This window comes from Cyprinus carpio, chromosome A6 (assembly GCF_018340385.1).
Source record: "Cyprinus carpio isolate SPL01 chromosome A6, ASM1834038v1, whole genome shotgun sequence".
Taxonomy (NCBI): Eukaryota; Metazoa; Chordata; class Actinopteri; order Cypriniformes; family Cyprinidae; genus Cyprinus; species Cyprinus carpio.
The window spans coordinates 948,520-974,711 of NC_056577.1; the positions used below are offsets into that span (position 1 = coordinate 948,520).

The 26,192-nt window shown below is 37.4% G+C and overlaps 2 pseudogenes; both read right to left on the minus strand.

Moving 5' to 3' along the window:
* Positions 1-234: 234 nt before the first annotated feature.
* On the minus strand, positions 235-4,583 carry LOC122145394 (annotated as a pseudogene).
* A 4,013-nt stretch (positions 4,584-8,596) lies between these two features.
* On the minus strand, positions 8,597-18,055 carry LOC122145395 (annotated as a pseudogene).
* Between the last annotated feature and the right edge of the window lie 8,137 nt (positions 18,056-26,192).

Genomic DNA, 26,192 nt, shown 5'->3' on the forward strand with positions numbered 1-26,192 from the left:
TTTGCCTTTCAAAAATGCAAAATAAATCAATTAATTGTTTGGATGTCTTCAGTCGATGCACTTGGAAAAAGAAGAGATGATAGGTTTGTTAATCGCCATATTAGTAACATGTACTAATTCACCTGTAAGAGTTGCAGTGTTTTTAAACTCTGTGTGGAGACTCTTTTGATTATGTGTTTATATGCAAAACTGGCTGTATGCCTGTTTGTCCCTTACAGGGTCCGTATGTGGCCTTCATAGCGTGCCACAATGTTCTTGCAAGCGCCCAAAGTCCTTGCGCAACTGCTTGCCACTTCCTGCATTCAGAGCCGAGGTTCTCTCGCTACAGAAAGGCCGCGCTCCGTACTGTGATCTGATTCTCTTTTTAGCCGCCTGGCTCTCTCTGGAACGCTTGGATGCAAATGTTGTTCTTCTTCCTCGATGACAGATTTCTCGTCCTGAAATAGTGAGAAAAAAACCCGTCAAATCAAATGTTGGGGAACAAGATTTTTTCATCTATTTTGAGAATGGCTCTGTTGATTAATAAAATACAACTGTTAATATCTTGTTACATAACACGTTCACGTATTGTGTTGAGGTTTTTTCAAAGGGATTTGAAGAACAGCTTATTCAGGGTGTAACTGGTATAATTGAGTTCTGGGCCTCAGGCAAGGTTGTCGATCAGTCAAGATACTAGTGTACAAAATATTTTAAGGTAATATTTCATGCTATGTGATTTTAGTGTTATTGAGGATATTAATATAGTTAGTATTAATATTTTGAATTAGTTTTTTACTTTGTGGTTTAAATTTTTTTGAAAGTTGTTGTTTTGTGCCATATGTATTAGTTCACTTTTTGAAATGTTTATATAGTATTCTATCATTTTTTCGTTTATTTTAGTACATTAAGTAAATATAAGGGGCCTTACAAATAGCTGAAATAAAATAAGTTTAAGGATATTTCAGGAAACGTTTACTTTATTTCAAGTTGTTTTTTGGGTTTTAATGGTTTTAGTTTTAGTTAATTATAATAAATAAACCCTGAGGAAAGTGCGACTAGTGTGTTTAACTTCTGTTTACTCAGGCACAAAGCACCTTCTTTCTTGCCCTTCTTGATCATAGGCTGAGGCTTCAGCTCCTCCTCGGAGAAGCGATGTTTACGAGGGTTTTTCTCAAAACAGTTCTCCTCCAGGTATACTGGACAGCACAAGGTCCTGTGTGATCCGGCTCAAAAGTTGAATGTCCTACCTCAATATCGTCCTGGATTAATGGGCTCTGGCGTCACACGAGTTCCTCATCTGTGGTGAGAAGTGAATTAGTAAATTCCAATAGTGAAATTAAACAACCAACATCTAGTACGGTTTCATTACATTTTTGCTAATTCAATTCAATAGGTTTAAATATCACTGAATTGTGTGTTGTGCCTTTAACTCAGAGCTTGATGATAAACAGCTTTGACTGTGTAATGGATAAGTGTGTTGTGACCGAAAGTACACTGGGTTCGTGTTTCTCTGCTGACCTGATTTGCCGTTCTGTTGAGCTAGAGCTGGATGCCGTGATTGTGACCACTTCCTCCTCACACTGAGGCTCCAATTCATGACTGGCATAAGAGAAGATCTGCTGGGGCTGTCTTGCTTGTAGAGGTGTGTGGATGATTTTTCAGTTGTCAGCTGTAAGTTTTCTTCCTCAAGACCCTTTTTATGATCATCATCTCCTGTGACTGGAATGCCATTTTCCATGAGAAACTCCTCCAGATCCATGTATTCCAGGTGGAAGGTCTCGCCATCATAGGGGAATGGTCTTTTCCCAGATGGCAGGTGTTAAGGCAGCTGACGGTCCCCATTCCATGGACCCCTTCAGAGTCCACATCCTCAAGAGTTTCTCTTTTATCATTTTCTGCAATTTAAAAAAACAGTTTATAAATTATGACAATTTTTTTTAAATGCCAAGTCTAAGAATCTCACGTAAGATGTATCAGAACACATGTAAATAAATTGTAATAAAATTGAAAAGTTCTGTTACTGGGCAGAACAAACTGCAGATTTGGAAAATAATATCAAGTTTCATCAAGTGGACTTACTAAAGTGCGGTTCTTGCGAAGAGGTTCATTATTAAAACGTGCATGTTGTTATTTCATATGGTTACAGTTCAGTTTGTGACAGACAAGGATTCAGCATACAAAAACACAAACATTTATGAACAACACACAATAATGCACAAGACAAACAAGCGCGCAGCCATCAAGGAGCAGTTCACGCAGAAGGCGAGAAGGGGCGCGAGCTACTTATGTGCATGTACATTAAACAGTGCTAAAAATAACCATCTGTTTCTGTGAATTCGTTTCTACTTACACCCCAACTGAAAGATCTCTCGTTAATGGGGGCGTTAAAGAATGAGTGATTCATTCAGCGGCAAGTCCCATAGTTGTGTTCGAGAATGTAAACCGTGAGACATTAAGTTCGCCGAACCACGTTATAAATAACACGAATTAACGACAACGTTCAGATTATATTACATAACGAGAAAAGCCTACTGACTCTGTTGTTATATTAACATACTCATGTATTATACTCTGCATTTGAAACAATAATTGGGCAGTACAGCGAGCACCGACCGCGAGCCTGCAAGCGCGCGACTGGTGCAGAGGCACTTACCTCGTCGCCTTCGAGAAGATTCGGTGGCGGAATTTCCATTATTTTTAATAAAACTACTGGGAAAAGCAGCCTGAGTATCAGTGCCTACACGTCCAGCGCGACGGAGGAAACAGGAGTCCCAGCGTCCATTTTTTGAACCGACGCTTTTTCGTGCCGCGCGTAATAGAATAGCCGTAACTTCGAAAAGACAACCTGAAATCCCAGTTAACCAAAAGAAGAAAATATATTAATGTCGTCAGTGGACTCGTGTACTCAAAAATCTAATCGAGAAATGGGACCTCGCTGGTTGACAACTCTCTCTATTCAGACTCTACTTCTGTGTTGACCCGATTTTCCAGTTAGCTACAGAAGTGTTTTAATATGCATATAAAACCGTGCCCCTTTGTAGGGGGTGGAAAGAAAGGTTTTTTTGAACGCGGATTGGTTGGGTGAGCTCTCCTCTCGTGAATAATTAATCAGGCGTGACAACACAGAGGTGTGTCAGTAACGTAGAGCGAATGGATCGTCGGGGACTCCTCATTGCTCGGTCAAAACGGTTTTATTTTCCAAATGTATTAGAAAAAACGTGTTACAGAGAGCCAAATAGATACACTCATTACACTGGACACAGGGTGGGCGGGGGGCTTTGAAGTGTGGGGCGTAAAATATCACATATAAACTTTCAAAATCATATGCCTTGTTACACTTGCAATAATTCATTCCAAATAGAAAATCGCTTTCTTAGTACAGTGACCACAAAAGGCCACTTTTTTTAAACCTTAACTTAGGCAGCATTAATAAACACACAGCGTCTGGGATTTAAACAAAAATATGCCTTGTCATTGTACCTAATTAAGCTCATGCCTCGCGGGAGCACCGCCCGTGGCTTGTTCAGTCTATGGATTAGGTTTTGGCACATTGCCTCGCACTTGCACTCATGGCACGCACAGTGTGCACACAGACCATCACGAAGCAGGAACAATATCGCGTTTCACGCATGGTTTCACGTGTAGAATGAGGTTGCATGTATCTTGCCTTGTTTATGGCAGGCGATATGCAATTTATGTTACTCGGTCATGTTCCATGTTTTATTTATTTATTTTTATGTTATATAGCCCATATGATACATTACAAATCAACAATCAGCGATTTCAGTGTAGCCCACATTTGTGGTATTATTTGGACATTTCATTTACGGTTGCGCCTTCAACATTTAAGAGGATTCCGTGTCCATCACATTTAAATGATCAGTCCTAACTTTCATGAATGTACTTAATACAGACGACAGAATCATATTGTCCCAGAAAGATTTTCTTTTCATAATTTCATAACTTACCCGATTTAGCTGAAATACAAAGTTATACACTTCTGCATCAGATTTAGCCCAATTCCTTGACGCAACAATAAATGTAATCTATACAAAAACTTTATATAAAGACATGATGTCAATGCAATGACACTGATGAACAGGATAATTAAATACAATATGTAAATACATAAGAACAAAAAAAATGCAAATTAATGCAACTTCCCCATAATATTAATAGTTTAGTTGCAAAGACAGATGACCTAGCCACTGTAATGTATACAAAACTTTGTTAGTAAACTATTTCTCAGTGCACAATATTAGCTGTTGACACTTCATGAAAAGTCATGAAAAGAAAAAAATGCACGTTATCTAAAAAAAATTGCATTACTTAGTGCCTTTAAAACTAGAACTGGACATCTAGTCAATTTGCGTCTCATTTTTGAACGTGTGTACTACTTGGTCTGCTTAATGCATGACGTAGTACCTAATGTGACAAGTACAACCTGCAGTACACCACTTTGCAGGACTGTACAGTGAGAATTCACAATAAACCTGTATTGAGGCCAACAGTGAAAATTCTTACCGTTGTCATCAACCGAAGGGACAGAGAAAGGGTAGTCAAGCAAGGCTTTGAACATTCGGCACCAGTTCCGGAATTTCTGAAGAGACATTTCAAAACAGTATCAGTTTCTCAACACCTGGGGAAAAGCTGGACGCAGGAGACTCTTACTCGAACTGTCTCTCACATAAATTTAATGCGCCACTAAAAATTCTCAAACTTTTTATCTCTGTCACAAGGTCTGTCCTATCTATCGAAGTATACTTAACTAGTCCCACCTCAAATTTCCTTATTTCCACAGGGCTGAAGATTTTGACCAATGAACATCGTTTCAGGTTGTCTGTTGTTTAATAGTCAACGAGGCGCGGTAGTTTATTGGTCATTCTAGCTGCATGTATTCACTCCGCGAGCCAATAAGAATGAAGGCAAGTTATCTAAGTCCAAAACATCCTGCGTGTCAATGTTACGAAAGTGAGGGCAGAAGTTCAGTCAAGCTGCGTTATATCAGTATCATTCAGTGTTTCCAGAGGCAAAGAGAGTCAGGACCTTAATGTCATGTTTTTAAAATGTGATAATTAACAACTTCTGAATAAAAAAATAAAGAAAGATTATGTATTTCAGAATATGTACTTTATTCAGGTATTAACTATTGATGAACTGCATTCTTAATGTATGCAAGTACAGTACCCACTGTTTAATGAATACAGCCTAATCGGACAGACTATTTATTTGCCATGCTGCTTTTTGCATACTATACTATTTAGTAGTCTGCACGCTAGCCAAGTTTTGAGGGAGGAGACTTCTCATTCCTTCTAGAGAGCATTTGATTGGACAAAAATATATATTGTAGTGCATGGAGATGTGATCAATACGAGATACACACTGTACATTTTAAATGCATTTCTTAAAATGAATTTTTTTCATTGTTTTGGAGTACACTAGAAACATATATGACTTCAAAGCTGTCGAGTTACAACTCTAATTTGATTTAAAACGTCTTTTAAAAAAAGCAATTCAATGAAAGTCAATAAAATCAGACACACATTTTCTAAAACAGTCTATTTATTGTTAAACACTTTAATGAGATTTGGTCCACTGGGATCAATATTTCACTTCCAACCAGGGAGGAAAAAGAGAAACAAAAACAGACAAATGTAAAAAATACCAGTACAAAAAGAGGTGGGATGGGGGGTTGTTTTTCCTTTTTCATTTTTTCGAAAAAACCTGATTTTTACTGGTTATCGAAGCAGGTGAAATATAAACCATCTCAACCTATATAATCGCAAACCTTTGCTAAATCCCACTTTGTCTTTTATGTGCTGAACATGAATTATGAACATATTTCTGCTTTACACTTCATCCAGAAAAAGTGTGCAACACAAAGGTCATTAAAAAAAAAACTCTTCCTTGGTTTTGAAGTCCAAAGAGCCCAGAACATTCCAGTTCTGGTGATAAAATAAACAAAATGCAAGAATGAGGATGGGAGTAAACCTGACCATTGCTGCAGCCTTAGACAGTCAATGGCCAGCAGTACTAACCCTTTGATATGAATATGAATGACTGCAACTCCACCCCATGTCTGATCAACAGAGACTGTTAACTGAGATTCTCCACTCTCAGGTTGAGTTTATGACACAACTACCTCAGCTCTAACATCCCATCCCAGCATGATCATGTTCCTCAGAATATTTCAGATGAGAGTTATGTGCAAAACCAGTCTCCATTGTCAACCAGAGAACATTTACATACACTTCCTCCCCTATTTCTTTAAACAAGTGTCTAAAGGTTGTATAGATCATTATACAGAAAGAGTAGGATTATTTGTTTAAGGTATTTATAATTGTATATAAATGTATTGTATAAGGCGCTATGCAGGACAAACATAGATATCCATGCATGCTTTGTGTTCCAGTCACAGTACAGAGAGCTGTGAGGATCGAATCGAAACAATCATGAACGTCGGTGCAGAGAGGAATTTGCTAAGGCATGATGTCTCTTCACTACAACCACTCTATAAACCCTCTTAAAAGACGATCCCACAGGTTTCAGGAAAAACTTGACAGCGAACTAAACAAGCATCACAAAAGCATGACACTCTAAATGTTAAGGTGTCACTTGCTTTTCATTGAGTTTAGGCTGAAAGAAAACAGAAAGAGAGAACTACCCTAGGATCTCAATTGCTCTATTACTGGACAGCCCACTAAGCATACAAAGACCATAATTCACTGTTAAGTATTATATTCATACCATGGATACATATATTTAAAGTGTTATACAGTAGCAGCTCTATACATATACTTCATATCAATAGCATATAGAAAGATAGAAGTAGTCATAATGGCAATCATTATCATCACTGTTCATCCATCATAAATAATAGTAGTAGTAGTACTAATAGGCCATTCCCTCGGTGTAAAGCATACTAGGTAACTCCAGACCTGTCCCTCTCAATCTCCATACAAGCTGGAAAGCAATACAAGCTCATTTAAACCCTGAAATTAATGCAAGATACCAAACTTTGATTTCTATTGTTCTATAAACAAACTGATCTCGGGTGATTCAATTTACCTTTCTATAGCATTTTTAAGGCAGTTTGAGGCAGCCACATTCTCATTCTAGACCTCACAAATCGTACACGTTCTGGCAAGTGTACTCTAAAAGTAAGAAAAAAAATAATCACTTCACCGATACTAATCAGCAATACATGTCCCTATAGCAGAGCTCAATACCAACAAGTCGTCTATGTTAATCAATACAAGGTAAGGTCTATACGTGAAATTCGCTTAACTGCGAAGTTCTCAATAATCCTTAGTATATGCCAGTCTATTAGATATAGTTGTGTGTGTGTGTGTGTGTGTTTTTTGTAGTACCATGGAGGTTTATCTATATATCTCATTGGTCCACTGACACATAAGGACACGCGTACTACGGTATAGCACTGCATGTCTTGACAGTAATTATGACTTATAACCTACAAATTAGGCGGGGCACGTACAGCTCTTTTTTCTTATATTCTTGTAATGCATTTCCGGTGATTTCTCTTAATATGAAATCTATAACTGTAACATTTGGAGAGACACTAATGAGCATACTGCCCAACGCTGAACTGTGGCAAACAAGATGTCTCTTAATCGTCATGTTGTTATGGGTGTCACCGATTCTGCACTTCAAATCCCAATCTAAGTTATCTTGACACGAACAACGGGTGAAGCATCTCCAGCCCGCCAATCACTCTTGATCAAAGAAAAAAAAAATAATAATATAACAAAGGTGTATTTTCAATCCAAATAGTTCAGATCACTCAGACGGCAACACATCCTTTGTGTGCATTCTACCCTTTCTTTGTTCAAGAACTCTGCCGTTGAAATCACTCATTGCAAATGGAAAAAAAATGATTAAATGAGTCGTGCTACATGTTCAGTGCAAGATCTGTGACTGGCAGTTCTGCGAGTTGTGTTGTTTGTAGTCCGTTATTAATTGCCATGGTTGTATCAAATACATTTCGACATCTGAACCACATGCTCAAATTTCTTTTTTAATGGCCCACTTTTTGGCTGTTCATTTTCAACACTCTTTCTACCAATATGGCAGGAACAGTTAAGCACCACTATCTTATACCTCACAGACAAAATCAATCAATCTGCCACCTGCCACTACATACTTGTCCTGAAACTATGAGTGGCCTTCATGACAGGTGCTTGTTGATTGATTACGGGTGACAACTGGTTCTTTTTTGGTTTTTGAAGTTAAACAAGCAGCTGTGGGACATAGATCTTCAACTCCTAAGAAATGTGTTTAGGTAACGAGTAAAAACAAAATAGCCCTTACTTGCGTTAGCTGTAAGGTACCAGGTGTGCAACTACATACACACCTAAAGCCTGTTTTCCAAGAGTCATGACAATGAGTGGGTTTGATAATGGGTGTTAAAGCAATGTGGGATGTGTGGTATCTGTGGCAACAATCACTGTATTAGTCCTTATAGTCAAGCGCTCTGCCCTTGAAGGGCAGCAGAGTCTGGTCTTTCCTAGAGTGGCACTGAAAGAGTTGGGAAAAGCGCCTAAGAAGCTGACATCTGAACAGGAAAGACTCATCCAGACTGCCTGTAAACCACACACTTTCAGGCCCAGGTCACAAGATCCCCCTCCTCCACCACCAGACATCGTCGCCCAACCTGTCAACAAAAGAAGCACGGACAGACGCAGTTTAAAAAAAAAAACAAAATCTAAGAGCTTTCCACTTCAATCCAAACAAATCCACTTTCTTCTGCAGCCACCCACCATTGACTCAGAATAGTCAGTTGGCATGGCGATCTGTTTTTCTTCTGGTGGGTGGAGTCATGAGGGTGTCTTCTGCACGCCGGTTTTGATTGGTCGAATGAAAGCCACATCTCGTACATCTGCTGCATGTCTCTCACTTATGAGAGCCCAGAGATACGCAGATTGTATTAAAACACATTAATGGATTAAGGAAACATCAAACTTTGAATCACACCCACAAAAATGCATAAAAAATGAAGCTATAAATCATTACTTCAGTCGTGAAGGACACCTGGCACTTCTCACACTAGCTCGTTGTTTTTCACTGTAGGTCACACAACATACCCGCTCCTCCAAACTGTGGATTGACAAAAGAACAGTTCCCAATATAGTGGCACTTCTTCTGTTTCATGACATGAACACACATCTGCAAATAAAAGTAGAGAGTCGCAAAAACATGAACTCAAAATAGCCGATTAAAATTGTAACCATACCAAATTTCTCAATTCATTAAAGGTCATATTTAAATGGGACACAATGGTAACAAATTACAGCTGTGCAGCGATTAAAACATCTTAACAAAACTCTCTTAACAACTCGACATATTTTTAGAGATTATGCCTTGATGGCAACTTTTTTGTAGTTTCAAGCCGCTCAAAAAGATCTGTTTACGAACTTGTGCTTCATGTCAATAAGCTAAAAAAATGACCAAGAAGGGCTGTGGTGGTGGGCTTAATGTTTTCACATTTCCCACACCACTATTAATGATTTGTTTCGTTTGGTGGTTCAGAATACACAAAATAATGATTTTACCTAAATAATGTGCAATTAAGGGACTGTTTGAAATTTACTACACACCTGACCCCTTTAATGTGGACAAATGAATGTAGGTCATCTCATTTCAAGTGCAACATTGCAAATGAGTGAAGGCAAATTAAACCTGTTCCACTTAAACTACTAGTGGTATGAACATTCAGAAGGTATGTTTGTATTAAGAAGTATTAAAAAAGGTAAGACTGTTCTGCAATATGTGCACATGTAATCGCTAGTAACAACGGGGTGTATCGTGAGTGAGCTGGAAAAAAAAAAGAACTCCTAGAGGTCGAACAGCGATTAATATATGTACTAATATAAAGTAATTATATTTCCTTTGCCTGTTAGTGATGTCTGTAATTATATGTATTACATTATGTCTTACATTACATTATTGTTTGTCGAGAAAAATCTCTTGGTGCAAACTAATTATGACAGTGTTTAAAACATTATACTTTCGAACACAAAATTAGAAAACAACCCAAGGCACACCTTGGCAATATAATTGCCATTGGCTAGTAAATATTTTATTTTACTCGCCGGACTGATATACTATTCTATACTATACTATACTATATTACACACACACACACATAATGTATTTAATTCTACCAAATCAGCTTATCTTTGTAAAATGGCACAGCAACTTAAATGTGACCCTGGACCACAAAACCAGGTCATCATAAGCAGCAGAGGTATATTTTGTAGCAACAGCCCCAAAAAATACACTGTATATTATCAAAGTTATAGATTTTTCTTCTATGCCACAAACTCATTAGGATACTTTATTAAAGATCATGTTCCAATGAGATCTTTTTGTAAAGTCCTAACTTAATAGCTCAAAAATTTATTATCAGCAGTATATGCATTTTCGACACTTTTCTTTTTAATATTTAGTAGTTCCTTAATAATATGTATTCCTGGTCGGGCTCAAGTGGTAGCGCACATCATTTTTTTTTTTGGGGTTTTTGTTGGTTAAATACTGACCGATAGGCGGCATCGGCGGTGATGGAAGATAATTGGGAGGTTCGATTTCCCCAGAAACACATTCATAGAGTAAAAATTGATAGCCTGAATGCACTGTAGTCGCTTTGGACAAAAGCGTTGCTAAATGATAATACATTTAATTTTATTACATTTTAAAAATTTAGATTTTTTTTTCACCCAGATTCCAGATTTTCAAATAGTTGTATGCTGGGCCAAATATGGTCCTATCCTAACAAACCATACATCAATGAAAGCTTATTTAGATTATTTCTTCAGCTTTCAGATGATTCAATTTTGTTTTAAAAATTGACCCTTATTTCCTGGTTTTGTTATCCAGGTCCACATCCCCCCACTTTCGTAGTGCCTCATACATACACGATATATATAAAATGAATAGAACAAAATTTTTAACCATGTATGAATTTTCATATTTTCATTTTTAACTGAACTTAGACTGGTGGTGATGCCTTAGGTATTGTTTGTCTTCGTGGGTTTCTGTTAAAAAAAATAAACTATATTTATACAGTACAGACCAAAAGTTTGAAAACATTACTATTTTTAATGTTTTTGAAAGAAGTTTCTTCTGCTCATCAAGCCTGCATTTATTTGATCAAAAATACAGAAAAAAAAAAATTAATATTGTGATATATTATTACAATTTAAAATAATAGTTTTTAAATTTTTCATACTTTAAATTATTTATTTCTGTGATGCAAAGCTGAATTTTTGGGATCATTATCATATGATCCTTTAGAAATCATTCTAATATGATGATTCATTATCAAAGTTGGAAACAGTTCTGCTGCTTAATATTTTTTCAGAACATGTGATACTTTTTTAGGATACTTTGATGAATAAAAAGTAAAAAAAAAAAAAAAAAAAAAAGCTATGTTTTTAAAATATAAATATTTTGTAATAGTATACACTACTGGTCAGTAATTTGGTTTTGGTAATTTTTTTTCTTTCTTTTTTTTTTTTAATAAAATCAATACTTTTATTCAGCAAGGATGTGTTAAATTGATAAAAAGTGATAGTAAAGAAAAGATATTATTAGATTTTTATTTTTATTTTGAATAAATGCAGTTCTTTTTAACCTTTTATTCATCAAATATATTAGACAGCAGAACTGTTTCCAACACTCATAATAAATCAGAATATTAGAATGATTTCTAAATGATCATGTGATAGACTGGATGTTACATGTGACACTGAAGGCTGGAGTAATGATGCTGAAAATTCAGCTTTGCATCACAGGAATAAATTATTTTTTTAAAGTATATTCAAATAGAAAACTATTTTAAGTTGTAATAATATTTCACAATATTACTGTTTTTTCTGTATTTTTGATCAAATAAATGCAGGCTTGATGAGCAGAAGAAATTCTTTCAAAAACAGTAAAAATAGTAATGTTTCCAAACTTTTGGTCTGTACTGTATATAGTAATAGATAAATAGCACATTAGCTCCGCCCACTACTGGAGAAACCGCCATATCTTAACAGGAAAATACAACAAAGAATATCATTTACATGTAGCGCGTCAATACAGCGTGGTATGTTTAAGACTCTCACTCTCTCTCTTTGCATGTGTGAGAAACAGCACTCTCAGCAAAGCGATGGCGAGTCATGCGCCTTCACACTAGAGCAGGGATCTCCAACCCTGCTCCTGGAGAGCTACCATCCTGCAGACTTCAGTTCCAACCCTGCTCCAACACACCTGTCTGTAAATTATCAAGTAGCCCTGAACACCTTGATTAGCTGGTTCAGGTGTGTTTGATTGGGGTTGGAGCTGAAATCTGCAGGACAGTAGCTCTCCAGGAGCAGGGTTGGAGACCCCTGCACTAGAGTTTACGGTACGTCAAATACAGGTATGCTGTGCATCCATTGAGCTGAAGTGAAATAGTACAGATCGCTTGACGGAGAGTGAAACTCAAGCACTCAGTCAGAATGTTCAGTGAGTGAAAATATATCTATGCTAAACAGCGAGTAAAATCTAAGAATTTATTAGCCAATGGCTAGCGACAGACATTTCGCCCAGAGTGAAGATTAAGTCGCATATTACAAGTGATTTACTCGCTGTGAGGAGGGTTGAGAAAATTATATCATTACAATTTTTTTTTTATAATAACTGCCTTATGTGCAATTTAAATGTTTGCATACATTTCAGTTTACCATTAGTTGGTAGAGTATTTTTACCTGAAATATCAACAAATCGAATCAATAACTTGTGAATCAGACTCAAATTGTGAAATCTGTAAGAAAGGATTGACTTACATCATATTGTTGGGGGTAGGTACGGGAAAAAGGGAGCGGTCGCACTACCACCCACTTTTTCTTCTCAAATGATTTCACTAGCAACACCCTGCGCTCTTTTGTCCAGCTGGAAAGAAGAATAGACAAAACAAATCATTATCGACCTCAGGCAAAGCTGCTGTCTACTGTGTCCAATAAAAGAAGTCACATTACAACTGTTCCAGTAAACATTCCAGGTACGTTAATTTTTAATGAGCTCATATTGTGCATCCTGGTGGTAAGATGATGCCTGCTTGAATAAGGGAAGCTAACCTGTGCCTGGCTTTGGCAGTGCAGTACTTCAGTGACTTGTCTGGCTCGTTGACCTGACCCTCCCTCCAACACTGTCCACACACAAACTTCATCTTCAGATTCAAGCCGCGCCCTCGACCGCATCCTACAAGTCCTCCTCCACCTCCTCCGGTGCTTCCAGCCCCGATGCCATCTCCTCCTCCACTGACAACTCCTCCAGAGACCACAGCACTACTGCTGACAGCACTGCTGCTGCTCCCGCTGGGCTGGTGGGGGCCGAGCATGGGCTGAAGACGGCGGGTGAAAAACAAAGACTTACTAGACTTAAAACAACAGAATTTACATCAAATGTAATCTGCTGCAGGGCCAATCAAATAAAAGGACAAGATTCCGGCAAAGATGAGCATTTGTGAGGTGGCACAGTGTTGTTGTTCAGCCTCACCTTCTGTCTCTGCGCATTCTGTTCCACCCAGCAGTGTCTCTTAGACTCCTGCACCATCTCCCCCTCAGCGGGTAATTCTGCCCCAACACAAATCACAAGCAAAAATTTTATTTTTTACCATCAGTTGCTTTAGAGTTTAGACTGTAATGAACCAGAGCGTGGAGCAAAATAAGACACAAAAGTGACAGTGATTCCCCACACCACTGTTTAAACATTTAAAATAGCAAGATTTTTTAAACATCTCTTCTGTTCATAAACCGCATTTATTTGCTCAAAATACAGTAAAACAGTAAATTAAATTAGATTAAAAATAACATTCATATTTATTCCTGCGATAGCAAAAGGCTGTAGTTTTAAGCATCGCACATAACATTTTTCTTATTGGGGGTTGGTTTAAAAATATTTGCTTAAATTGTTTTTGGTAAATTTTTTCACAATTATTTGATAAATAGAAAATCCAAACACAGCATTTATTTAAATATTATAACTATATTTACTGTCACTTTTTGAGCAATTTAATGCATCCATTGGCTTGAGTATTCGTTTCTTTCCAAAAAAAAAAAAAAAAAAAAAAAAAAAACTTGACTGACCCCCAAACGTTGGAATGGAAGTGCAAACTTAATTTTCCTTAAATTGCTTAAGATTGCTGTGTGCATGCATAAAAGTATTATTATAGCATCGCTTATGTACCTGTGGTCCTGCTGAAGCACCCAACACTTGAGTTTCTATGACTGAATGTGCAAAAGGAGCAACTGTCCTCCCGCTAGCAGCCATAGCTCCAGCACCTCGCTGGCGGCAATCACATCAAACTGGCAAGAGTGGGTGAAGAGAGGCGTGCGTTCCTGGCAGCACGCCGCGTTTGCTGAAGTCAGAACCACGTGAACCAGGCCACCTGTTAGGTTTAAGACTGGCATCGCCGAAAGACACAAGCGTAATGAGGGAGGTGATACACGTTACTAATGGCTGCTCCAAAGTGCTTGCAACAGCATGACAGAAGTGATCCAAGTATCCAGTGCAGCAAGGAATTTAAAAAAAAAAAAGACTCTCACTATTTATCATCAAAAGTGATTTCCGTGCAGTGAAGGTTGGAACAACAACAGCGAGATTCTCCTGGCTTCCTTGCTAATGATCTGGGGGCTTACTGTCAGGAAACATTCCTACAGGAGGCCAAGGAGAACCTAGAATAACCACTTAGACAACATAGTCAAAAACAAGAATGTAACAGTTCAAGGCTGTGAGACTGGGCTTAAAAATATGAAGGTGCACATTACCTCACAGCTAAGGAACATAACCTGCCCTATGGAGCTGAAGAGACGGGACAGGGGCCCGTCGTTCAGTTGGTGCCCAGAGGGTCAAACAGAAAGCTCAAGACTAAGGAGCGCCCTTCCTCTCCTTGTGCCAACATCTATCTCCGCCTGGCAATAGCAAAAGTGCAGTTTTCACCAGTACTGGACTCCTGACGCTCTCTGTAGTACTTCTGGCAAAGAAGAATGATCAGATGAGCTAATTATTAAATGATTTCATTATTAAATCATAATTACATATTACATACCATACATTAATAATTTTTTGAACTAGAAGACAAGATCCTGATATCTGTTTCCAAGCAATGAGCTGATTCTAGAGGTGTAGCATCGGTAAACAGCGAATGGATTTGATTCACAGGTTTTGATTTTTCAAAATTCAGAGAATAATTTGATTTAATCAGATTCACAGTGAAATTCAATTCAATTAGAGATTTTTTTTTGGTGATTCTATAATTTACCATGCATGCATAGGGATTATGTGAATGAGTCTCGCCATGGGTGTTAGGTTAAAAAAAAGAAAAAAAAAGTACGTAATATTAAGATTAATTTTAAAAAAAAAAACACTTTAAAGTAAACCAGGGTAACCCTGTACGATACAGGCTATTTTGAAGTGATAACAGAGTGCAAGGATGCACCCGATAAAATATTGCAGAGCCAAGCAAACCTAGAAAAGCATTCCATAATAATTTTTTTTTTTTTTTTTTTTTTGACTAAAGATTTTCTTTCCATGGTTTTTCTGGCTTTTTATTAAATGTTTTTGCACGCATCTGACTCAAGACCATAGATGCATTGTCATGAGCAGTCATCTCTCAGTGACAGCCAGTTAACATGTCCTGAGGAAAGATCAAGCATTATGTTCAGAAAGCTACTCGAAAAGTGTGCAATGAAATTTATTGACGAAATGGAAAGGGATACGGTGATAAATGAGTGTGTCACATGTCTGTGAGGGACAGCTGTGAGGACGTGAATTACGCCACACTATGTCTGCAATCATTTGTGAATAGGAGGAATTTAATGTTTCTATATTTTAAAATATTGTAAAATACTTTTACAAATATCGCAAAACATTTTAAGATTAAAAAAAATGATTGATGCATATACTGATATACTGCAGGATTTGTAATCAATCAAGAAAACGAGTGAATCATTAGATCTCTAGCTGATTCAGAATGATTCCAATAATAAACCCCACTCTAACACTGGCCACTCCCATAATCTGTTCAGTACTTAAAGGGGTCATAAACTGCCATTTTTTTTAAATTTTGTACTGTTCTCTGAGGTCCACTTATAATGTTATCAAGATTTTTACATAAAAAAAAGCCATCATCATTTGATTTCTGCATAGACCTGCGTTTGCCTCTCTCATTATTTACACTACATGTGCGAACTGGTGTGCGGGCTTAAGCAGCAGTGATGTCCGCAGCAGTCACTGTCATCAGTTTAGGCGGTGTTTAGCCACACTATTATGTCATAAGGTGGCACATTCCACAACCCTGTTGTTTTGGCATATAGGCCTTCAATATAACTTGTTTTTTAGACTAAAAAAAAGTTTTGAGTTCTGAAACTTACAGAGATGTTTTTATAGTACAGTGATCTCAAAAATGTTAAAGAGCAAAAATTTGGATTTCTCAGTTCATGACCCCTTTAATTTTCCACAATTCTTCATAAAGACTGAGCCATACCTTGCAAAGAACAAACGCCGATGCCAAGGAAAGTTATTACGAGCATGACGGGGTCGCACCCCTTCCCAGTTGAGGTCATCTAAGGATTTGAGCGCAGAGCAGCACACTCTCTTAGCAAGCGATGGGCGCAGCATCAGGTATTGATAATGTAATTCCATGGAACCGTGGCCCCTATTTTGAAAAGATTCACTTTGTTTCCGACAGTACAACATGTTTAGGAATAGTTCTGCTATGCATCTCATTTTTTCATATCACATAGTAAGAGGTACAGTACCTATGCGACTGTAGCAAGCATTACAGGTTTGTCTGAACTCATGTGTGGCACCTAGAGGGTTTCGTGACAGCAGAGAAAGGTTGGTACCAACTGGTCCATTCTGCTGGAAGCAAGAACAATTCTCTGACTAGGTGAGCGCAAACCATTTTTTTTTTAAACAAACATTTTAAGTTATATAATAAGGATTGAGACTATGATCTAAAACTGAGCAGTTTATAAGTACAGATCAGTTCAAACTCACTGCATTGGAGGCATTATGATTCCGCAAACTGGGGATGAAACTGTGAGAGATTCGTCCACCTAAGATTTAAAAAAGAAAGGAAAATACATGGGATAAATATGCTTGCTTTATCAATATTAAGTTATTGTCATGTCAGGACATTTTATGTATTATTTAAATACATGCATAAAGCCAGTAAGGTTTTATAATTTTTTTTTTCAAAGAAGTCTCTCATGCTCACCAAAGCTGCATTTATTTGATCAAAATGCAGTAAAGCAGTAATATTGTGAAATATTATTACGATTTTATGAAGCATTTATTCAAAATGGAAATGTGTAGCATTTTAAATGTCTTTGCTGTCACTTTTAATCAATTTAAAGAATCCCTGCTAAATAAAAGTTTTAATTTCCTTCAAAAACTCAGTAGTGTGTTGAACGGTAGTGCATCACATTCCAAGTTAAAACACTCACCAGGAAGTGTGTACTCAGAGAGGGAATCCAGTCCTCCTGTGCTTAATGATCCTGACCCCCCCCTTCCCAGCAGTGTCTCTAGCTCCAGAGCTAAAGGAGCCAAGGGAGTCCATCGTCTGAGAAGAGGCTTCGCTTTGACCTAGAACTGAGGAGGACTCCAGTGGGGGGAGCGGACTGACAGCAGAGTTGAAATATGGAGTCGTAGCAGAGGATGCTGGGAGACCTGGAGAATATGGAGGCCTCAAACCCACTGCAGTGTTTGGTAGGTTAGTAGGAATAGCCCGTGAACTGTGTTCTGATGAATAAAATAATAAAATCATATTTTACCTTTATTACTCCAGTATTGAGCAACTATGCCCCATTGTCCCTCCACTCCGACTCCTATTCACTCTACCACACTGAGGGGGGGGGGGGGGGGGGACCTCAGCCCTTTAGGAATATCTTTCCATCAAGGTTTCCAGACATGAGGTTGTCCTCATTCATCACGCAGTCATACCATGTGTTTCAGATACAGGCACAGATACGGCACCGCCCCTTGCGCATACAGCGGGAAAATCCTCCATGCTTGGTCGATCTTCTGGCATGGTCTTGGGGCAAACTGGGCTCAAGTGCGGGCATCGGTGGGTCATCCGCTCTAGCTGGGGTAGCGGTTGACTAGCCAGGAGGAGCAGGAGACTGCACTGGGCACTTGTTTAAATCTTTGTGGGATGAAGATAATGGACCACATGAATCAACCACTTACATTTTTGACTTAATGAAGAAAATCCAATAATTACAGTGAAATTAGATTTTTCTAATTACTATTAATGTATATACCTGAATCACAATATCAGTTCAAAGACTCAAGACCATTTGATGAGGGGCAGGTCTGAAAAGAAAGAACTTTGGAGGGTTTTGTTAATGTAATCCCAAACCCAGCAATTCTCACACTTTCACAAATAGCTTTAGTTTATACACACAACCTTTATGACCAACAGGAGGGAAGGTCTGGTTTTGTAAACATTTCTCCCCTGTAGGAGAATTAGTTTCTTCTTTTCTCCATGCTCGTCCTGCCGCAGATGTGTTAGAAATCAAGCTGAAACACAATGTGTGGTTAATGATTGGAGATGAAGAAATGAGTTTGATACACTATATAAACTGAATATTTAAAAATCCAAAGATCACGACGGGAACGTCCTAACCTAAAACGACTAGAAAGACAAACCTGAGGGCTCTGACATACGACTTTGCAGGATTTTTAAACCAAGGTCTCTTGTTAGCTAGATCCTGAGACAAGCGCACTCATGAACTTGCCGCGTCCTGTTGTAAAATAAATCCAGCAATTAACAAATGTTGTGTTGTGAAGGGGTATCTGATGGCGATGTCAATTTTCCTTTCTCTTTGGAGTGTTACAAGCTCTGGTGCTGAAGAAGGTGTGAAAGTTGCAAAGACTAAAGTCTCAAATCAAAGAGATATTTTAAATCAAAGTCAAGCTCTGCCCCGCCTCTTAAAAGCGGGGTCGTTCAAAGACACAGTCCCACATATCTACGTCATAAGTGGCAAATTTTGCGTAAAGCGCACAAAGGTTCACGCAAAGAAAAGGCGGCGTGGTTGTCAGTAAACGCAGTTAGTGTTGAAGCAGCCATGTAGGCGATGCTGTGGTATCTAGCAAAAGCACTTTATTAGGCCTTCCAAAGTAGATACATTTTTTAGGAGAAGGAGAGCTTCCAAGATTACTTACAACAGAACCGCAACGTATTTTCTGGACGACCGTTCTCTGTAACATAGGAGTAGGAGTGTAATTCTGAACTTTGCAATGAACAATCTGGTGCTTCTGAATCAGCTACTGTAAGTATGTTCTGTTATAAGTATGGGCTATGACTGTTCAAATGTGGAGTTTTGCAACGTCGTGATGTGATGGTGTGTGTGAGAAAAGAGAGAGAAAGAGAGTGTTCAAAGCATCGAAAGAGTCAGCGTCTTAACGGCCCCATGGCTTTTGGGTCAATTGAAAAAAAAATAGGCGCTTCATTCACTGTGTATGTCCCGTGAACTCTGCGGTTTCCCCTTTGGGCTTGAACTGATGGTCAAAAATAAGGACATGATTAACTGTCTGTACAATTTATTTTTGCAAAGATGAAGCTCGCGAACTTTATTGAAAGGGGGCATTACATTCCAAGCGACGCTCTTTGCGATGTGTCATCCAATCACAATGCAACGGGTCAGTTGGGCCAATCCATTAGCAGACAGATGCACTTTTCAAAAAATAATGATCTTGTAAAAAAATAAAAAAAAACGCATCATATGACCCTTTAAGCATTACATGACCCGGCCAATACGCAAGTCAGACAAATCTCTATGGCAATAAATATATATCAAATTTATATATACTACCGTACAAAACGTTTGGGGTTTGATAAAGCTTGTTGTAAAATGTTTTTTTTGGAGAGAGTCCTTGGCTCAGTAAGGCTTACAGTGTAAATAATAAGACCGTACAACAACATTAATATTATAAAATTATTTATTACAATTGAAGATACCATCTCCATTTTTACTTAATTTGTAAAAAGGCAGTTTATGAATTCCGTTATCCTAAAAGCTGAAATTGGTCCAGCATCCATTAATCTCGTTTCAAGTGCCAGACTAGCCGTCAAAACTCATTCTCATATGCCTACTTGGTTTCTCCAAGACATCCTTTTTTTGTATTATCATAAATGTTGACAAACTGCGTTAATCTTTTTGTGGAAAATCAAGATACCTTGTTATTCAGGCGATGTCTGCATAGATAAGTTAAATGAAACACAAATTTAGTTAAAAAAAAACGAAATCTTCTGTAAAAATTATGAAAATGTTCTTAACGGTTCAAACTTCGAGTTGAATGGCATCTTTGCTAAAAATACGCATTAATAAAGAAACAAACAGTAATTCAAAAACTGCAGAATTAATGATGCCATTCCATTCCGCATATAAACAACATACGTGATGGGCAGTTAACTAGGGGCCAGCCGGTGCCACACTCATAAAGCCTCATATGAGTCTGCCCAGCTCCCTCAGACCAAGTGCCTTCCCTCCTGGAGAGTGCCCCTGCGACTGCCCTCCCGACACACACAGTCCACTATAACACGTCCTGTCATACGCCCCGCTCGTACTCCCCCTATAACATAAAAAAAATATACAAAAAACAAAAAAAAAAAAAAAACTAACTCCAAAGTAATTAATAATCATATAAAATAATTTTAATTAAAAAAAAATTAATAAAAAATAAATAAAAAACAAAAAAAAAAACAAAAAAAAAAAAAAACAAAAAAATGTCATTATAAAAAAAATATACATAAAATTTATATTAAAAATAATATACAAGAAAAAAAAAAAAAGAAGCAAACGAAAAAAAACAAAAAAGATTATGAAAATCAAAAAAAAAAAACAGAAAAATGCGTATTGAGGGTGGAGAAAAAAAAAAACAAAAAAAAAAAAAAAAATAATAAAAAAAATTTAAAATAAATCAAATAAAAACATTTATTAAATTAACAATACATAATTTAAACAAAAAATTTCAAATAACCTTAATTTAACAACAAGAGAAATTCAAATTGCAAGAAATGGGTCTTGCAAACCTTACGTTTGAATTACTACATAATTTAACACTCGAATTCACATTACATCTCTATTTTACCTTGGACCGATTTAAAAAACTTTAAACCATAAAAATCCAATTTACACCAACTATAAGGTGCCAGCTGGCCCCGCGTTCACTATAAAGTCTCTCTAACAGTCAGGGGGACTTACCAGTGCTTTCAGGACTGAGCAGAGCGAGCTACATTAACACCCTCCGCTGTAATGGATGGCTGCTGTCTTCCACTCTCCATTGCGATACACTGCGTAACCTTCATCCAGCAAAAATGTCATACAAGCTGAGTCAGGCAAACGCCTGAGGGAAAGCAAGCACAGAGTGTTTCTATTTAAATTAAGCTCATAAATACAATAATACTGGATTATCTAGGTGGGCCATTTTTTTTCTCAGCGATTATACATATAACAAATCATAGAACCTCATAACCTGCAGGTTCAGGGAAAGGCAAAGATGACCTGTGGCATAAAAAGAAAAATACAATTTAGCCTTCTGGGATGAATAAACACATCAACACAGTAGAGGGGAAGCAGCTGATATTAACTCTGAATTATGGAGAATGCAGCACATGTGTGTACACACTTACTGAAATGGAATCCCAAACGCTTCTGAATTTCTTCCTTACGCTTTTGTCGTTCAGATCCATAGCTGCTAACAATCACAACCAATAAAACAACATTGTTAGAACGGGTTTATTTACATTTAAACAAAAAAACCTAACGTGTACAAATGAAACAAAAAAAAAAAATACACTTTTCAATGACCACAAACTTATTTTACAAAGGGATAAAAACCACAAAATGTTAAGTGAAAAAGCATTCAGTTATGTGTTTAACATTCTTAGTAACATTTGAAACTGATACACTGCTGTATAAAATGTAGTGGTAGTAAATGTAGTTGCAGTAATTAGTCAGGAAAAGACTAAAGATACAACCATTTCTAAACATAACTGAGCACCATTAAGTAATTTAAAACATAATTATATGCACAAACAGTTGATATTGCATATATATAATCTCTAAGGCCTAAACTTCGAGATAAACTCGGACTCGGATCAGATCCCCCCGGGGTTCGCTTTGGAAAAAACACCCACTAACGCAACTCTCTCCGGACTTCAGAAAACAAAATCAAATACCAGCAATCCTTTAGTCGTACTTGAAACACTCCTCGATATAATTTACAATATATAACATTTTACCGACTTAAACGTTGAAAGATGGTTCCAGCAGAACACACACTTAATGAGGAAAGTGACACTTGCAAACGGTTCGGGTTAGCATTAGCTTTAATGCTAGCTAGCGGTCGGCTAATGGCTGTCAACTTCAGGTTTGATTTACACCAACTTAATATCAATGATGCGTTTTATATAACCGACACAAGACAGTTCCAACCAACATCCAAAAAATATTCCTGGAGTCTAATATTTTTATAATTAAATTCTAACGGAGCTTTTCTACAAAATATTGCCGTAAAAATCGCTTTTTAAAATTCTCCTGGTAGCCAATTAGCAAGCTACATTTTCGCGAGGATGCATTAAAGACTGGAATAAAACACCAGAACGATAAAGTAAACACTAGAGCGGTTTGGCTATTAAAATTTTTAAATACAAGCGAGTCTTTATTTTCACAAGTCAAGCTAAAACAGAAACCGTATCGGAAGGAAAGCCAAACCCACCTAAGACTTTTATATCTTCTTTTCCAGCAGGAACTGTTCGTTTAAAGCAACAAATCCCTTTAAAACTATCAGGTAACAGGTTTGAAGTGTGTTTTATTCCTTCAAAATCATACTTTAATAATTAATTCGCCTCCTTAAATCAACGGACAAAACACGTGCGACTTCAGTCGTTTCCCCAAGTTGAGCACAAGCTGAACTAAAGCGGCTGTGAGGTCCTAAAGGCGGAGAGATGGACACTTTTTCTTTTTTTTTCTTTTTTTTTGAGGAGCATTCAGCCACTAGGGGCCTGGGTGATTTCCTTCACAATAACTTGACAACTCTTTCATAAAAGCAAACCCAAAACTCTATCTTTCTTTTAATAATAATAATAAAAAAGGGTTTTATTAATACGGTACAAATGTCAGTCTCTGGTTTGAGGAACAATTGTTTATATGGATATAGCATTAATATTATCTATATTCGAAAATTTTTTTAGCTTTTAGTTTCATAGGAAAGCATAAATCAATTAAATAATGTATTTTTTTTTGACTGTAAATACTAAATAATAACAGTAGCGGAGACTGTGTTCACATCAACATAAGAAAATAAATACATCATTATTTTCCATTTATCATAGCTAATAGCTTTAAATCAGATTTAGGTGTTTTCCAAGTATTTTTAATATATATTTTCCTAACATGTCTTTTAGTGATTTAAATGATTACATCTCCAAAATTATTCATCTTGTGTAGTAAAAAATTAAACAGAGCCTATATTAATATAATAATCACAGAACAGAGCTCATTCAGCATGTCATTAAGCATTCAAAATGATTTGTACCTAATGGTGAAAGTGGAAGAGGGCTAATGTTTTTACAAAGCAATTGCACTGTATACCTCTAGATGCACATTTCTATGTGATCTGAGAAAATATAACAGGAATACTTATTGTTATTATTATTTGATATTTTAGAGAGTGTCAGAAGGCTGGCCTGACATGAATATGTCCAGATTTTAACCTCATGCATGGAAAGCTTCTCAAGAAGGGTCAAAGCATAATGTAATCATAACAGTGGTGCGATTTGTGCTTTTTTTTCTTTCTTTACCAGCTAAAGAAGATCAGCACTTTTAGAGTTTCATCTCCCTATCTGATGTGAGCGTAAGCATTGGAACAGTTGGCTCACAGGTCTTTCTAAGTGTTCAGCTGTGTCCTGTTGCATTAATTCTTCAGATATTAAAAGCAGGGAATTGTCTTATATTCAGTATATATCCATTGCTTCTGCATTCTAAGTCTTGCATTCGATGTATGACACACACACAAAACCAGGATAAAGATGAGGAAGCCGACTCTGAAAGAAAAGCAAGCATTTGAATGCTAAAAGAAAAGAGGAAGTCAATTAGAATCTATAGGAAAACAAAAGTGCATGGAGAAATCAAGAGTTTGGAAACTACCCGGGGACCATCAGCAACCGACGATGACCTGATCGGAACTGAGACAAAACAACAGTAAGTTGATGACAGACAAATCATAAAAGCTGTGAAAATGAACCCTAAAATACATGTCTGTAAAATCACCAACAACCTCCAGAAAGCTGGGGTGATGCTCTGTCAATCTACAGTCCGCAGGGAGAATTTTTGACACAGAATTACAGAAGCTACAAAACCTCTGATCAGCACCACAAAATAGAAAGTGAAGTGACATACAGCCAAGTATGGTGACCCATACTCAGAATTCGTGCTCTGCATTTAAACCATCCAAAGTGGACACACACATACGGAGTAGAGGCCAGCCATTTATGCTGCGGTGCCTGGGGAGCAGTTGGGGGGTTCGGTGCCTTGCTCAAGGGCACCTCAGTCGTGGTATTGCCCGGCCCAAGACTTGAACCCACAACCTTAGGATTAGGAGTTAAACTTGCTAACCACTAGCCCATGACTTCCCGAAAGATTCTTCACAAATGTGAGGAAGTAGAGTTTTGGAACTGATTTGATGGACCGATGAGGCAAAGAATTAACCTTATCGAAGTAAGTGGAAAGCAAAAGTGTGGAGAAAAAAAGGGAACTACAAATGATCCCTAAACATACAACCTCATCTGTAAAGCTTGGTGGAGGGTGGTGTCATGGCATGGGCATGCATGGCTGTCTCTAGAACAGGACCTCTTCATTTTAATGATGACTTAATGTATGATGGCAGTAGCAGAATGAATTTGGAAGGGTGCAAAGTCCATCTTTGGCTATCAATATTCAAGAAAATGCCACCAAACTCATTAGAAAGCACTTCTTATTAGATCAGGACAATGACCCGAAACACCCTGCCAGTTCAGTCAAGGACTTTATCAGGGCAAAGAAATGTAAAGTCTTAGATTGCCCAAATCAATCTCCAGATTTAAATCTGATTGAACATGAATTTCACCAGCTGAAGAGGAGACTAAAGACAGAAACTCCCAAAACAAGCAACAGTTGGAATTGGCTGCATTAAAGGCTGGAAAAAAGCATTTCAAAGCATGAGACCAAGAGTCTGGTGATGTCTATGGGTTGCAGACTCACTGCGCCTGATTGCATGCAAGGGATCTGCAACTAAATACTAGCTTTAAATCTGCCTTAAATTCAACTGTTTCAATACTGATCCAATGCTCACATCAAATATTGGGTGCTGTCCTTTTTATTTGGTAAAACATGTATGTGTCGAAAGACCTAATAATAAAATGTGTACATTCTGTAGTTTTGTTGCATATTCATCTTTTAATCATAATCTGCAAATGTCTTGACTCCACAGCAGAGAACAGCAATTTTGTCTTTACTGTTCCAATACTTATGGAGGGCACTGTAAATCTCTCACCTTGACGGAATATCACTTCACACTCCAGCACAGGGGGTGGCGGTTATGCACCAATAAAAAACTGGTATGCGACCCGCCAATAAATCCAAAAGAAGAAGAAGAACTTTCCGGCGTTGCTAGGCTCCTCCGGAATTAGCCGGTTTGTTTTACCACCTTTCTTTGACTTTAAGGAGCGTCCATTAAAGCTGCCTTGGAGAAGCAGAAACTAAAACAGAGGAATACGTTTTTTTTTTTTTTAAAAAATACGTTTGTTACGGTGTTTTTTGAATCTGTTTGTGCTCGATCGATATATTGACAGAATAATGTAGTTATAACTAGCTACTTGCCTGTTTACAGTAACTAGTCCCTCGAACATAAACGGTAGTCCACCTTATTATTATCATTATATCGTATTTTGTTTCTTATTTTAAATATCTTTTTTTTATTACCATATCGCCACCTTATTTTGACTGCATTTTGAAATCAAGAATAATTGCCTTTGGTTTGCTTTTAACTGGACAGCTGTAATGAGCCTCATCTGGACACTGGCTGTGCATTATATATTGGCTACAGCGATTCAATGCTATATATCTTATGCAAAAATATGTTATGTTGATGCAGGTTTGGAGAGTTTGAATATTCACTCCAAA